Consider the following 15,002-nt stretch of genomic DNA (forward strand, 5'->3'; position numbering starts at 1 on the left):
TCTTTACAGACAGACACTAGTAGCTAATTGTTTTATGAGGCTTTCTCTCTAAAGAAGATTACATCTGCCCTTCAGGCAACTATACCTCTTTCTTTGCATTTCAAAATCAAAGGACTTCTGTTTACTCAGAGGTTTTCTTTATATTTGGAACTATTATCCCTCTGATAACAAAATTTGCTAGTGTCTGCTACCGAATTCTTTCACCTAAATTAAAAATACAGATAAGTATTCCCCAACACATGAGGAATCTGGCAAAAGAGATAAAGTAGGATTGCACACAAATTCCCCAACCATATGTTGTGGACCTCTATGATGGCCAAATTCCTAAATTCCACTAAATTCCTAAATTCCACTAAATTGGGGTTTTAAATATTAAAAGTCATAGGAGTTTTTAAGTGACTTCAGAATATATCTACAGTAGTGCTTTACACAAATCAGATTTTCAACTTGGCTTGGTTGTCACTATCACATTTTTCTGAACATACAAACTCAGATTACTTGAGTTGTCTAGAAAGCTAGAAGTGATCGTAAAAGAGAAAAGAGCTAGTGTTTAACACAAACCTTGGGACACTCCAAGTATTTAACTAAATGTTTGGCTGTTTCTACTACTGTTTTACATCATTTTTTTTGCCAGTCCTGGGCCTTGAACTCAGGGCCTGGGCACTGTCCTTATGCTTTCTCAAGGCTAGAGCTCTACCACTTGAGCCACAGCGCCATTTCTGGCTTTTTTCTATGGATGTGGTACTGAGGAATTGAACCGGGGTCTTTGTGCATGCTAGGCAAGCACTCTACCACTAGGCTAAAGTCCGAGCCCTGTTTTATATCATTTTTATCAATGAACATTAAGTGATTTTTAATATATATCTCCATATCCCTAAACTTTTTTTAATCATTAGAAATCAAGAAATTTCTTAAGGGACCAGAGTAGAAAATGTTGAGTAAAGTAATGCTAGGCTCTGCGAGTCTCTCCATACATTTGTGAAAAAATATGACATGGGTAACATAAAGGAATGGAGAAATCATGAGGAGACACACTATGAAAATTAAGAACAATTAGTTAGAGTGTGAGTTGGAAAATTAATGGCACAATGAAAAGTCAGTTAATTTTCTCTTTTTCTGAGACTGATTATTCTTTATAAACAAGTAGTAAAAATAAAACCTGGGACTTAGGCTATGGCTGTGGCTCAATAGTAGAGTTCCTAGTTGGTTCATTGCTTCAGTTCCAAACACACACACACACACACACACACACACACACACACACACACTCACAGAGAGAACTTACAAGACTGGAAGTTTTTGAACAGAACTGTAGAGACTGAAATGAAATCCTTGGTTTTGGTGGCCGTCATCTGAGGTATATTTCCTCCTACTAGAGGTTACTAGCATTCTTTCTCATAAGACATCCTCCAACTTCAAGGGCAGTAAGAGGAAATTGAATCTTTCTCATGCTTTATATTTTTTTCTGCCAGTCCTGGGGCTTAAACTCAGAGCCTAGGCCCTGTCCCTGAGCTTTTGCTCAAGGCTAGCACTCTACTAAATAAGCCACAGCACTGATTCCAGCTTTTTCTATGGATATGGTACTAAAGAATCAAACCCAGGGCTTCATGTGTGCTAGGCAGGAACTCTACCATTAAGCCATATTCACAGCTCTTTATATATTTTTTTACTTTCTTTGTGCTACCAGCTTGAGAAAAACAATTGGTTATCATTTAGATAATCTTCCTCTATTATATATACAAAATCCCTCTTGAAATACAAGGTGACATGTTCAATGTTACTATCATCTAGAATTCTGTGCAGGACTTAGAGGAACAATCTTAGCCATATGTGGTGATATGCACCTGTAAACCCAGCTGCTTGGGAGGGATAGACAGGATACATTGAGTTTAAGACTGATTGGAGAAAAGTTAGAGTTTATCTCCAAAACAAACACAATACCAAAAAAAAAAAAACCCTACAAAACAAGTGGACTAGGGTTGTGCTAATGAATTTATTTTACATGTGTGAAGATTGAGGTTCAATCCCTAGTACCACAAAAAAAGATGGATAGAAGTTGTTACAGGCACTAAAGCTACTGATGAGTAATTTTAGCAAGTTTAGCTGAATTATTAAAATTATTAATGTTTCTTTCCCTAACAATGCACTTGAGCCTGTTAATGAGTTTAACAAACAGAATTTGCACTATAACTTTATGATTTGGGTGATCGTTGAAGAAATGGAGGTATACAGCAGTCAGGGAAGGTATTCAACTTGACACAGTTCACAGTTTGTAGACACAAAATTTAGATCAGACTCCAAAGCCCGGGACCTCAATCATCATATCATCCAGTCTCCTCTATCATCTCTTGAGGACCACATAAGAACAGTGAACAAAGTGCTGCTTAAATTGCCCTCATGATATAAATTTCCACTTGACTTTGCTTCGTGCATTACACTTAATTTGTATGCTGTTTTTCACTAGTTACTTTGGAGAACTAGAAGACATTTGATCCTCATGACTAGAATGTTCTCAAAAGTTAGAGAAAAGAATTACCTATGAGAAAGTATATCAATGTATGTGAAGTAATGCACCTTCTATCTGGTGAATATAACGTAACCCTTCTATTGATTACAATAAAAATATATGAAAAAAAAGAATTACCTACCTTGTTTCAGGTCTCAGAGTCATGGGACAGTAGATAGAGATTTTGACCTCCAGTTTGCCTATCTCTCAAGGTTGCATGATTAACCTCAGAGTACCATTTGTCTTAGGACAGTCAAAGTGCTGAGATGCACAAATATGTAGTAGCTCTAAGCATGGACTGGCATCATAGTGCATGTGTCTGAAGCTCTGTTTTGCTTCTCTCTCTTTTTTTTGCCTTACTTTCCTAGTTTTAAAAATAAGACCGTTACTTGTTTATGGAAGCATAGTGAAATCTAATGGCTTTTGTAAAACTCTGTGGCATCATAAGCACACACAAAGAAATCTAAGGGTTGTTAGAAAGTTCTGTGAAATGCATGAGCAGATCACTCAAATTGGCCTTACCTGCACATTATGTTATATGTAGAACTTATTTTTTTTTTAAAAATGATGATCCTAGGGAATAGGGATTGGTTAAACATTATAGAATACCAGTGTTTCTCAGTAGGTTCATTAATTAGGCTAGTCTTGAGGAGAAATTTAATTGTGATTTAGTGGAATTTTGAAAACCTGCAGGGCATATGAAATCAGCAGAAGGTAAAGGGAAAGCTCTGTATGTAGGTTAGTTGAAAGGTAGTTTATGCATGGGAGAAGTTTGGTAGACTTTGTTATTTGAAACAAGGAAGATAGTAAATGCTATGTCATGATTCATGTTCAATTGTAATGGTTGAAGCAGTAAATACAGTGAAAACTACTTGCATGGTTGTGTCTGTTAACACAAGCAATGATCTAGCCATTTAATAAACATTCATAGATCTCAAAAGTATAAGGAAGGTACTACTTTAAAAAAGCATCAAGTTAAATCATAAATCTTTCCCCCAGAACTTTGCCCCAACATACAAGACAACAAACATGTAAATGCTTTGAGCTCAAACTGGAAAGTTGTATTAATCATTACATGAGACAGGAATGAAGTTTTGAAACTGTGAATACAGTAGGAAAGGAAGTGGGAAAGGATTGTAGGAGAGATCACAATTGCAAGAAGGGAAACTAGGAAGAAGATGTTTAAAATAGTTAAGGAAAGATTGGGAGAGATGGTTCATGAGATAAGAGAGCAATATGGACTTTCATTACATAAGTACCAGTCACAATGGAGGTGAAAAGCCCCAGATAAAGAGCCTTGAGATAGAATTGACAGAAGGTTGATGATAACTAAACAGATTTTGACATAAGGAGGAAAAACAAGTTAAAAGTTAACTTGGGTTTTGGCTTTGATCACTTGGGAGTTGGTAGAATTAACTAAACCCCTGACCAGGTTGGGTAAGTTGTCAGAGAAAGTGATGGGTATTTGTTTTGCATAGGCTCTGTTTTACTTATCGGACATCTGAAATTCATCCAGAATGAAATAGAGGCTGGATAGCCTGGAGTTACCTGGAATTAGGCATGAGGAAAGGAACCGCAGAAGAAGAGGTCTCTTGCCTGCCTTCTAGAACAATTTATGCCCTTGCTGACCTCAGTGTTCTGGGAGCCTCCTCAGTTCCATGGCAGTACCCCAGAGATAGGATTACTACCTGGTCTGACACTGAAAAGAGCAGCCACGACCCTTTTTTGTTAATGGAATCACTGTTACAAACTGAGGCCATTCTGAAGAATCAGGCCCTAAGTTCATTTGCTTCAGACATCATGAAAGGAAGGTGGGGCTGTTAAAGATGGCAACGCCTTTCCTGCAGAGCATGAAATCTTCCGTGTTAAGCCGGGCAAGCTGCTTTGATCTGTTTTGCATGGGTTATGGTTCTGCAGAATACATAACTTAAAACGTGGTTTTGATTGCTATGAATAGGTTGTAAAATCTTTGTCCTGGGAACAAGTTTAAGGTTCATAAACCAAAAAGTGGAAACGGAGAGTGTGTTCTTTTTCCTGAGGGGAATAAAGAAAACACTGCTTTATTTGTTCCCTCTATCTCACAAGGAAAAGGGTGTTAAAATATTATGGTAGCATGTGTACTTTTTAAATTGCAACTATATTTTTAAACAAACCATTTGTTGGTGATGCAACTGCAAAAGAAATCTAAAATTACCCCATCTATATTTGATTCATAGAACTGTGTGTTATAAACGAAGGAATAAAGTCTTTCAGACTATGTTTATAATTCACTTGTAGGTTCTGACTTTATAAGCTAGGTTTTATCTTGAGTCACATTTATATATATATATATATATATATATATATATATATATAGAGAGAGAGAGAGAGAGAGAGAGAGAGAGAGAGAGAATGCTGTGAAAATAAACAAATTTAGCAATAGCACCAAGTGTGGTATTAGAATCAGGTGCTGAAAAGCTTTGCATTTCTTATTATGGTTCACTAGTGTCAAATAGTAAGGAAATTTATTCACACACTGTATGAATGGATAAAGATATCTATACCATATAAGAACTAAATATTCAATATAATCAAGCATTAAAAGAGTATCATGATATAAAATTTAGTCTTCATTTTTTTAAAAAAAACTTAAATCCTGCCAGGAGTAGTACTCTGTCTCTGATATCAACCCTGAGAGACTGATTCAGGAGGATTGAAAGTTGAGTCCAGTTTTGACTACACACACACACACACACACACACACACACACACACACAAAAAAAAAAAAAAAAAACCCTGCCTCAAAGAAGCAAAGAATATGAATTAAGGGCTTTGCTTTGGAATTCAATATTTTCTTACACTTTTATTACTATCAATCATTTGTATAAGAGGGATTCATTTTGGCCTATCTATAAATTCATACAAAGTACCTTGATTAGACACACCCCTTCCATCACTCTCCCTCATGCTTGTTCTTTCCAAACCATCTCAACATGATTCATTGCTCCATTTTCACATATGTGCTGAAAGTATTTTAACCATATTCTTCTTCACCATCTTCATTCATCCTCCTAAGATGGCATCAGAAAACCTGGGAAGATTGGAGAGAAGATATTTGATCTGAGTCCTGAAACCTGGAAAAGTTTCTTTCATAAATATGTGTTTGTATAGGGAGTCAAGACCTGTAGTAAGTTGTACTGAGTTCCATTCATTTTCAACTTATGGAAAAGCCAGAAATAGAAGAGGCACATTTTCTGGGGGAAACAATGTAATAGCTTGGTCAGCTGGAATTGGCTATGTTGCGACACATACATTAAAAGTGGGAGAGCAAGATGATGCTTGGATAAACCATATTTCAGGGAAGATAAAGACAGAGTGGCAAACCCAGAGACATATCTTTAGAAGTCAGAGAACCATATTATAAGCTACAACTTTCCATCTACAAACATGTACAAAACATATCACATGATATAGTTTTCTTTAAGCCAACTGGAGTCAAACCCCAAACCCATATCCTTCCTATTATAATAATAACCAATTCGATCTTAGTTCTCTTTTATGCTTTCACTCTATGCTAGGCAGTCTTTAGATCTTTCACAGCCTAGTCATGATCCCTCCTTCGTGGCTGTGGGATGTTAGGTCATGAGCTGGGAGACATCTATTTACTATTTATGGCTCACTCAGGTTGGGCAACTCTGCTGCTTCTCTTGGAGATCTGTCCTTGCAGGACCAGAGAGCTCTCTTGCCTGGGTTTCTGTCTTTCTAAAGGCACCACATCTCCTTTAAAGCCTTCTCTGTTCTGAATGCTGTGAAATTGAGGGCATGAAAAATTTTGCTGATCTCAGAAAAAAGAAAAAATACTTTTACCTTCTCCAGTCTTTGATAATCAATCTTAGAGTCTCGAGGCTTCAACAACCTTACCTCTTCCTTCTCCCTGCCTGGCATAATTCCTTCTTGAGCTTTTATTTTAAATAAAATGCAGAAAGATCTGTTAACATTTGGTTGCTTCTGCACTGGCTCTGCTCACATTCTTTTTGCAGGCTGGCTGGCTGCCTGCTAGAAATGAAGGCAGAGAAATTATACAAGCAGAACACACATAATTTACTTTCCAGTAAACCCTCATTAAGAGGGTGGTCCATGGGCTGAACAAGTGGATAAGGGACAGTTTTTGTTAGCCAATTAGAGCTGGTACACAGTACTAAGGTACTCTGGGTACTTGCAACCATCTTCACCATGCAGAATATTATCTTGGTTGCAGCCTATGGCAAGGCGTGATACAAGTTAGGGATATTTCTTTTCTACCTCTTGAAGACAGTCAGCTTTGGCGTTTATATACGTTATGATCTCCAAAGCCTTTGTTTCTTTCAAATTAGCACCTCTAAGGAGTCAGATTTACTACCTTAGAATCTTCTTCAAAGTTAGTCCATGTGCTTTCCAGATGGCCTACTTTTCAAGAGCAAAATAGCTTCTCCATATGTCCTAAAGTCAGAAGTACACACCTGACATCCCCTCAGCCAAGGACACCTGACTTTTCTACTACATCTGTTGTCATTATTGACTCCCATTATTATTAATAGAATTTTCCACTCTGTAGCAATTAAGGTTTTAAGGTTTTTTTACTCTATTATCCCATCTGATCCTCAAGAGAACCCTGAAAACTAGGACAAATGTTATTATCTCTGCCCCTTAACAATTGTCTTTATTAGAACTCTTGAAAGCACTAGGCTTACTGAAGACCTGTCAATAGAGATTTAAGTTGTTAAAAACATATTCCAGATCACCAGAATGAACTGTACCCCAGGCATTAATGTATTTTTCCATGTAGAACAAATCATTACACAGTATCCGAGCCACACACTAATCTATTCAGAATATTACAGGAGTTGCCACAGGGTTTTTGAAGGACGCTAGTTATACAATCTATTCTGAATCAGATTATATTCTTTTGACGCCAGTTAAAAAAGTCTTGATAGCGAAGTTGTTCTCAATGTAACAAAGAAGATCACTATAAAGTTTTCTTTGGTTATTTTTTTCCTTTCCTGCCTTACTCCCTCCTTTCTTTCACCTTTCATATTTTTTTCAATTGTGCATTAATATCTTCCTTCCTTTGGATCCTCTCCCCTTTTATCTCCCTTTCTCTTAATGAACATATGAAAAACAGTTTCTACTCTCATTGCTTTAAAATATCTAAGCAGTAAAAATGTCTTAAGAACTCAGGCATAGACATGAGTTAATCGCATGTAGAACAAATATTATGATCTGTTTTTTGATTTGTTCATTTATCCCTTATTATGCAATGGAGATTATGCTGAATTTTTACATGTATACTATTTGTAAATTTCACAATAAATCTGTAGCTTGCATATTACTGTACTCAGTGAAATTATAAATATTAGGAAATAAAAAAAAACACCAAAACCAAAACAACTGAGCCAGCATCAAAAAATCAGTTCTTAGGCAATTGCAAAGTCCAATATTTGTCATTCCAAGAGGATGTACTGAAAATGGCTGAATTCAAATCTGGAACAGAATGTGGACACTTAGAACAGAAAATGCTATCAGAGGTCTTAACAAAAGGCTACTCTGTGCATGCTTTGCAAAGCAATTGCCCAGTTTCTACTAAAACATCTCTTAAGGAATTGGACTCTTTCCATTCAGTTTATTCCCATGTTGAGCCAAATTATGCCTGTTTTTTCCTCTGTGTCCCCTGGTTTCACCCTGGTTTTCTCATATATTCAGAATCTTAATATTTCATATGCCTCCATTTTGGATGATAAATAACATGGCTGTCTCTCTGTACATTGATTTGATAGTTTCCAGGTACTTGAGGAGAGGCATAATGTCTCTTACCAAGCTCTGTTGCAAAGTATTTCCAGTTCATTTTTTAACCACTAATGACAATAACCAGTCTCCCTTGGTCCCTGTGCTCATGGCCACAGTTATCAGGGCATTTGAAATTGAGACTTCCTCATTTTTGAAGGGCAGCTGCTAATAGTAATTCCAATCAAACGCATTAACAGTAGCAGCTAGCTGGACTCTACAGTTCATGCAGACATAATAAAAGGAAAATTATCTGGTAGATGAAACCTCCTGTGTTCTTCTCTTTTTATGTAACTTAGTTGGAAAAAATGATGAAGATGAAGCTCCTATTCACCAAACAGACTGAGATGGTGGAAAATCTCCAGGCTTCTGCAGCAATCATCTACCAGATTTGTTGGGAGAGGGTAGTTTCAGGTACCGCAGACTTTAGAGCAGATGTGCTCTGGTACATTGCCTTACTCTGTTTTGCACTCTTTGAGAAAACTAAATGCTGTTATCTCCATTCTACTTTAAAATCCTATTAAGACAATACTTTTCTTTTTTGGCCAGTCCTAGGGTTTGAACTCATGGCCTGATCACTGTCCTTGGGCTTTTCCCTCAAGACTAGCGCTCTACCCCTTTAGCCACAGCACCACTTCCGGCTTTTCTACGTATGTGGTACTGAGGAATCGAACCCCGGTCTTGGCGTATGTTGGGCAAGCACTCTACTACTAGGCCGCACTCCTGGCCTCACGGCAACACTTCTTTTGAGAGAACCCAGACAACTAACTTTCACCATAAGAGCTGAAGGCCATCTCACTAGGGAGGCTGTTTTCCTTCCAAGAGGAGCAGCATATTAACCTCAGTCAGTGAGAAGGTGTTTCTCATCTGGCTGGAATAAATGGGCCCTGCTGCCTTTGGTAATGCCCAGTGGGAAGCCACTGGGAGGAAGAATGGGTGCAGGAAGGGGTTCAATGTACAATTGCTCATTCAGGAAGGCTGGGGTCAGGACCTAGATTTTTCACTTTCAAGACTCATCAAGTCCTTTAGAATTTCTTTCTCCAGGAGTGGGACTCATCATCCATGATAGCACATTGAAAGCAGAAAAACTTGCAGTTTCTGGAGCTGACCCACTATTTCAGGCCTATAGCACTCGGCGCCCAATCCAGAAGAATATGATAGTTAGATGGAGAGCAGATTTTCACATGAGTAAAGAAGAGAGAATGGGAGTTATGGGAAGAAAAGAACCTAATCACTCTCAAGTCTCCTGGAGACCAGCCCAGTAAGCTACTTGTATAATTTTTTTCATCGCATTTTACTTCTTCTGTGCTATTATTTCATTTTACTTATGGACATTTTCTAAAGATTAATAGCCTGACATTTCCTTGTTCAGCTCCAGCAATACTCAGCAATATCAGCAGTACTGAGCATGTGCGTCTTGTTGGGGGAATAGAAAGAATGCCTGTCGTGTACAAGATATGTTTCTTCTTGTCTTGATAGAACTCCCAACTAAGATGGATGTAAAATTCCTTAATGTTTATGTCTTCCTGCCAAGGTACGAGTTGTTTGTTTAGATATGTGGCCATGATTCAACAATCTTATGAATTCCATTTAGTCCAAGTATCCGACAGATGAAATAAATATTGTTGTGGACTTGAATGCCAGGGTAGAGTTTCCAGATCCTTACCTGGCCTCCTTTCCAAGTGAGGGGATTGGTTCCCCATGGATTATTCTTCTAATTGGAATGTCCCTGTAGCAATTAATTCCCTCTGCCCCAGATTAACAATGCTCACTCCATTAACATTGCCATTTTAGGATTTCAGAACCCCCACCAATATTTGATGTTTCTCCCTCATGAGCACAGTAATAAACATTGATTGTATTTCCTCAGTCTATCCTCTGAACTTAGAAGACTACATGACTGAGCTGCTATAATATGGGTTATGAATATAAAAATACTCTTATGGTATCCATTGTGCCTCTTTTCTTTTTCTTTTATCTTTCTTTCTCTTTTTTTGTTTTTGCCTTTTGAGAGAAGCTGTCTTTTGCTCTTACCAATGAACTAGCATTCTCAAATTGTCTTATGTTTTTCTCTGTCAGACATTTTAAGCTCCAATTTGTCAGTGATTATCAGGATGTTAAAAACAATAATCCTGACAGTTTAGCAAGTTGATACTGAAATGGAAAGCAAAAAGAATCTACTTGGTAGCCTAATAAGATATAAATATTGTTTACTAATCCACTAATACCTTTTCTCCTATATTTTTCCTGTACTTGGCTGTAAAGAAAAAAAAGAGTGCCAGCTTAAGAGAATTATGACCTATTGCATGGGTTTGTTGAGGAAAGTTTGGAAACAGGATATCTAATAGAGATCCAGGAAAAATATCACAGCTAGAGATTCTGTGCAATTAGATTAAAACTTTGTAGATGCTAGTTCTCTGCAAGGTTGGAGCACAAAAACATCAGTCACAAGCACTCAAAGCTTATAACCTTCAAGTAAGTCTATCTTTCATGTTCTTGTTTCTTGCTTTCCTTTGTGCTCTCCTTCCTTCATTTCCATTTTTTCTTTCTTTCATTTTTCTTTCACTTTTAATAAAAATTGTATTACTTAGAAGCATTCAGAATGTCAACAATTTTTCCTGCAATTATAGAGTGGTATTCAGTTAACAGAACAATTATTTCACATAAGCTGTATCAAATAACTGAAGATGAAAAAACTACCATCCTCATACATAACTAATTTGTGCCATGCACCAACAAGAACCTGCTTTAAATTTTCATGCCCAGTTACCACCCCTATACTGTACCAGACAAGGTTGATGGCTATTGAAAATGCCATCAAGACAAGGGTATCTAAAGACACACTTAGTAGTGTGTTAACTACACAAAAAAAGACACTGTACAGTTTAAAAACAACCCTTACACAGCCTTACATTTTAGTTTTTTTTTTCTTTAAAAGGTTTGAGTTGTCTGGAGGGGATCAGAGGAGTTTAAATGCTTTATAGACAAGAAAAAAATGTGCTAGAACTAACTTATTCAGCATCATCCTCTTTGTCTTCATCTTCTTCTTCCTCATCCTCTTTTACCTTTCTTCCTCCTCTTCCTTCTTTTTCTTGCTCTTTTCAGCTTTCACAACCCCTTTTTTGTTTCATCAGGTTTTTCTTTTTTTAATATTTTTATTGTAATTAATAAAAGGGTTACATGATATTTTCCAGATAGAAGGTGCATTAATTCACATACATTGATACACTTTCACATGTCTTGGTCCCCATTACCCTACGCCCTACCCCCGCCCCTCATCTTGTTTTCCCCTTCCCTAACCAATTTCAAATAACCAAATATAAATATATCCAATATATCAGATAACAAAGTGAGATACTGTAACAACATGATATAACCAAGGGACAGCAAAAGAGATGAGAGATAACATAGTATATTAAGGACAACAATCACACTCATTATATGGCTTTTGTTTCTACATCATGGAGGTCCTTTCATATAGTGTCATACTATATGGCCTTATGTATCAAGGTTTTGCTCTATTGCAAATCTCTGCTAGTAGAGCCCAAGGTTTCTACTGATTATGACAAATGAGGGAAACCATTGAGCCTCAGTTCCTTTGAGTCTGGCTTACTTCACTTATTATGATTTTTTCTAAGTCTTTCCATTTCCTAACAAATGGGGCGATGTCATTCTTTCTGACAGCCGCATAGAATTTCATTGTGTACAAATACCACATCTTGTTGATCCACTCATCAACTGAAGGACATCTGGGTTGGTTCCATATCTTTGCTATGGTGAATAATGCTGCAATGAACATTGTTGTGCTAGTGGATTTAGTATGTCCTAGTTTCTGGATGGTTGGGTAAATGCCAAGTAGTGAAATTGCTGGGTCATAGGGGAGCTCTATGTTTAGCCTTCTGAGGCAGTGCCATACTGTTTGACTCTATTACAGAGCTATAATTATCAAAACAGCTTGGTACTGGCACAAGAGCAGGCCTGAAGACCAATGGAATAGAACTGAGGACCCAGATATTAGCCTCTTCAACAAATGGTGCTGGCAGAACTAGTTAAGCACCTGCAGAAAACTAAAGTTGGTTTCTTCTTTGTCACCCTGCACTAGAACTAACTCCAAACGAATCAAAGACCTCGAGGTAACAGCTGACACACTGAAAACTTCACAAGAAGGAATAGGAGACACACTAGGCCTCCTTGGCATAGGTCGAAACTTTCTTAATAAGACCAAGAATCACAACAAATCAGAGATTTGTGGGATAAGTGGGACTGCATTAATCTGCAGAGCTTTTGTATGGCAAAGGACATAGCTAGTAAATTAATTAGGAAGCCTACAGAGTGGGAGAAGATCTTCACCAACCACACAGTGGACAAAGGCCTCATATCTAAAATATATCAACAGCTCAAAAAATTGAATCACTCCAAAACTAACCTCCAAAGTAACAACATCCCATTAAAAAATGGGCCAAAGACTTAAAGAGAGTCTTCTCTGAAGAAGAAACAAAAATGACCTATAGACACATGAAGAAATGCTCAACATCTCTGGTCATAAAAGAAATGCAAATCAAAACAACGCTAAGATTCCACCTTACTCCAGTTAGAATGGCCAGGATCAGGAAAACGAATAATAACAGATGCTGGAGAGGATGTGGCCAGGAGGGATCACTACTACACTGTTGGTGGGAATGCAAACTTTTTCAGGTTTTTCTTTAGCTTGGTGGGCAGCGTTATTCTTTTTGTATTTTTCCTTCAGCTCAGCATCTTTCTTTTCATAAGGCTGCTTGTCACCTGCAGTAGTGTTGTTCCATGTCTCTCCCAGTTTTCTGGTTTCTTTGTTATCTTTCTTTTTTTTTCACAAACTCATCAATAGACAGGCCAGGATGATATTCACAACAGAACAAGAAGGCCGAAGGAGGCCTCTTGGGTGCATTGGGATCCTTGAACTTTTTCTCTGTGTCCCCTTTGGGAGGGATGTAGGTTTTCATTTCTCTTTCATGCTGAGCCTTGTCTTCCTTGGGTATGTCTTCAAATTTCGCTTTCTCTTTATCAGATATAGTCTTCCACCTCTCTGAGCACTTCTTAGAAGCATTGGATACTCTTCTCACTTTCCTCCCAGCAAGTGTGCACAAAGAATGCATCTGATGACATCGTGCCTCTCGTTTTCTTAGGATTCTTTTGCCCATGTTCAGTTTTCCCTCCAGGAGGCACAGAGTTGCTTGGTGTCCGCCCGACTCTCACTTGCTCCTATGCAGTCTGTGGAGCTTAATGTCCTGCAATGGCTGTGAGAGCAGGAGCAAGCCACAGCCTCCCATTAACTTTTCTTTCAAAACCAGTAACATTACCATTGATTACATGCCCAGCTATTAAAGGAAACATAATTGAATCAATATTTAAAATTTAATTCATTTTTTAAATAGTTGAAAACTATTTCACAGTATACATTTATATGCCCTCATTAATTTTCAACTATCTTTGTATTGATGAACATTCATGTTTTTTTCTATTGCAGAAAAAATTGATATTTATACATATATTCTTACATACTATTTCCCTATGGTGAAGTTATTGTAGGTGTTTTCAAAGCTTATCTTTAATTTGATTACCTAGGGCCTACACAGTTTTGTGGAGTATGTAGGAATGTGCACATTTCACATAAATAGAAATTCTGAGACAATGCTATGCACGTGGATTAAGAAAAGATCTAAAACAACTCTAAGATTCCACCTCACTCCAGTTAGAATGGCCAGGATCAAAAAATCTAATAACAACAGATGCTGGAGGGATGTGGCCAAGGAGGGATCACTACTACAGTGTTGGTGGGAGTGCAACCTGGTTAAACCACTATGGAAAGCACTATGGCAGTTCCTCAAAAGACTAAACATAAAGCTCCCCTATGACCCAGCAATTCCACTACTAGGCATTTACCCAATTGTCCAGAAACAAAGACATACTAAATCAACTAGTACAATGATGTTCATTGCAGCACTATTTACCATAGCAAAGATATGGAAACAACCCAGATGTCCCTCAGCTGATGAGTGGATCAACAAGATGTGGTATTTGTACACAATGGAATTCTATGCGGCTGTCAGAAAGAATGACATCGCCCCATTTGTTAGGAAATGGAAAGACTTAGAAAAAATCATATTAAGTGAAGTAAGCCAGACTCAAAGGAACTTAGGCTCAATGGTTTCCCTCATTTGTCATAATCAGTAGAAACCTTGGGCTCTCATAGCAGAGATTTGCAATAAAGCAAAACCTAGATACATAAGGCCATATAGTATGAGGCTAAATGAAAGGACCTCTAGGATATAGAAACAAAAGCCATTAACAACCATCCCATTAAAAGGTGGGCCAAAGACTTAAAGAGAGTCTTGTCTGAAGAAGAAACAAAAATGGCCTATAGACACATGAAGAAATGCTCACATCTCTGGTCATAAAAGAAATGCAAATCAAAACAACTCTAAGATTCCACCTCACTCCAATTAGAATGGCCAGGATCAAGAAAACTAATAACAACAGATGCTGGAGGGGATGTGGCCAGGAGGGATCACTACTACACTGTTGGTGGGAGTGCAAACTCTTTCAACCACTATGGAAAGCAGTATGGCAGTTTCTCAAAAGACTAAACATAGAGCTCCCCTATTACCCAGCAATTCCACTACTAGGCATTTACCCAATCATCCAGAAACAAGGGCATACT

At 37.7% G+C, this 15,002-nt stretch overlaps 1 long non-coding RNA gene across 1 annotated transcript in view; it reads right to left on the bottom strand.

Moving 5' to 3' along the window:
• Window positions 1–5,442: 5,442 nt before the first annotated feature.
• LOC150067321 (uncharacterized) overlaps window positions 5,443–15,002 on the bottom strand; it is a 444,788-nt gene continuing 435,228 nt past the window's right edge. The window contains exon 6 of the long non-coding RNA XR_016539553.1: window positions 5,443–5,576. This is a non-coding gene — a long non-coding RNA (uncharacterized LOC150067321). The remainder of the gene's footprint in view (window positions 5,577–15,002) is intronic.

Source organism: Megascapheus bottae, chromosome 2 (assembly GCF_031878675.1).
Source record: "Megascapheus bottae isolate mThoBot1 chromosome 2, mThoBot2.hap1, whole genome shotgun sequence".
Classification (NCBI taxonomy): Eukaryota; Metazoa; Chordata; class Mammalia; order Rodentia; family Geomyidae; genus Megascapheus; species Megascapheus bottae.